The sequence below is a fragment of the Rhagoletis zephyria genome, unplaced genomic scaffold, assembly GCF_001687245.7.
Source record: "Rhagoletis zephyria isolate East Lansing unplaced genomic scaffold, Rhagoletis_zephyria_1.1 Rzeph_scaffold_05533, whole genome shotgun sequence".
NCBI classification, from domain to species: Eukaryota; Metazoa; Arthropoda; class Insecta; order Diptera; family Tephritidae; genus Rhagoletis; species Rhagoletis zephyria.
The window spans coordinates 39,464-41,796 of record NW_016162616.1 but is presented as its reverse complement, the minus strand read 5'-3'; positions in this window follow the sequence as shown (position 1 = coordinate 41,796).

Below are 2,333 nucleotides of genomic sequence, written 5' to 3'. Positions count from 1 at the left end.
CAAAATGTGGACCTGGGTAACCTTGGGTGTATTTGTTCAATATGGGTATCAAATGAAAGCCGTTCATGAATGCTTTAAGATTGAGCACTTTTCATATAGCTGGGTGACTAGGGTCTCGAGATATAGACCAAAACGTGGACCTGGGTAACCTTGGGTATATTTGTTCAGTATGGGTATCAAATGAAAGCTGTTCATGAATGCTTTAAGATTGAGCACTTTTCATATAGCTGGGTGACTAGGGTCTCGAGATACAGACCAAAACGTGGACCCGGGTAACCTTAGGATGTATTTGTTTAATATGGGTATCGTCTATATCTCGAGACCCTAGTCACCCAGCTATATGAAAATTGCTCTATGTTAAAGCACTCATGAACAGCTTTAATTTGATAGCCATATTAAACAAATACATCCTAAGGTTACCCGGGTCCACGTTTTGGGGCCACGCCCCCTTTATATATCAAAATATTTTTTACCCTGTGACCATCCCTGGAAGATATCCAGTGCGTGTGTAAAATTTGGTTACGATCGGCTTATTCGTTTAGGAGCCAAGTGTGTCTATAGGTACATACATAATTTGAATTTTATATATATAGATATTGAAAAGTGTTTTCGAAACCAACCTAAAAATCGTGGCAAAGTTATCTATCAAACATCGCGATTGTGGCTACGCTGATATCTTAGTGATGCCAGTGTAAGCAGAGATAAACAGCAAATAGTGACTGATTTCGGCAATGTTGCAGTCATTCGCTCAGCTCCACGATTTTACTGTTAGGTGATAAATATGCAGTTCCAAATATTTCTAATAATATGCATAAATTAGCCAATCCCTCCAAATGCAAATAATATAACGTAAACCGCAATTTAATTTACTGACCTTATAATAAACAGTTTACAACTATGTAGTTATGCAGACAGACACACACGTACACCCTATTTATTTATATATAATTTCATAACAAAAGCAGCCTCACTATTTTTGGAATAAATTAAAATTTATGCACACCTCAATTCCATATTCCATATTAATCCGCTAATCCACTAATCCACTAAATATAGAGTTTGTTTAACCACTCACCATTTAACCAAATCGACAGCTTGTCTAGCCGTGCAGTATTAGTTTACTTTATGCTTGACTTAATGCGCTTGTGTGTACACACACCTGCAAGCAAACACAGACAATCGAGCATTTATGCACGCAAGAAACCCTACACCGAATGCATTACCCCACATACATATATATGTATTTGATGAGTTTGGTTTTACAATGTCATTAGCTATGCAAGACAACTAAATGTGGCTGCTATTAAAACAACAACAGCAATCACTATTGATATATGTACTTACACTTATGTATGGTGAGTTGCTGCCGACGTTTGCCTACAACCATTGCCACTACAGGTGTTATTAAATTGAGTAAATAATAATTTAAAGCTGCTGTTATTAAATGCAATACTATAACCACAACTAAGCCACTTGTCTGTATTTGGCGGGGCGTACTTAATGTTTTAATGAAGTCTTGGATTACTTAGTCGTTGCAACGGAAATAAAGGCCATTTCCGTAATATTGTGGTATGGGTGGAAGGCAAATGTTGGGTGCGCTTGAATAACCTTTGTGGTTGGTAGGTTGATATTATACAGACATAAATACCGCTACCGCTACAAAATACTGCTTAAGTAAACTTATACATAAGTTCAAGAAGTATACAAACTTAAAAGCTCAAAGACTTATAAAAGCTGGTATCATATCAGGGCTAGAACTAAATCCCCTTTATGACGATAGCACATATCGTGGTCGTCCAAAATCCGCAACTATTTCGAAAAAAGTCATATTATAAGCTTGGCTCTGAGAAGTTATGAGAGACAGAAAACAATTTAAAATAATATATCAGAAGCTACTTGGGCATGCTTAAATTACGTTTGCCAATTTTGGGACGACATGTAATCATTTCGAATTTTAAATTATTATCCCACCTAGACTCCGTTCCAACCAGTGCTACCCCAAAAAAAATTTTCCTACAAAAATAATTTAAAATTCGATTAGATGGGGTTGGTATTTCCTAACTGATTGACCGCTTGCCATCAAAAATACATACAACCCGATTTTTGATTTCTTATTTTTAATCTCAGCCTTCTTCGTTTTTACTCTGCTCTAAGTGTATGATACTCTCCGATACGATTCAGCTAAATAATGAAAGTAATTTTTGCTTAGCAAACGGTTGACCGTCTCTAATTATAGCTTGCGATTTTAGATAGACCTTAAAAATGAAACTGATGGTGAAACTAGCCAAAAACTCTTACGAGTTACGTAGTTTTTTTTTTTTTTTTTTTTTTTT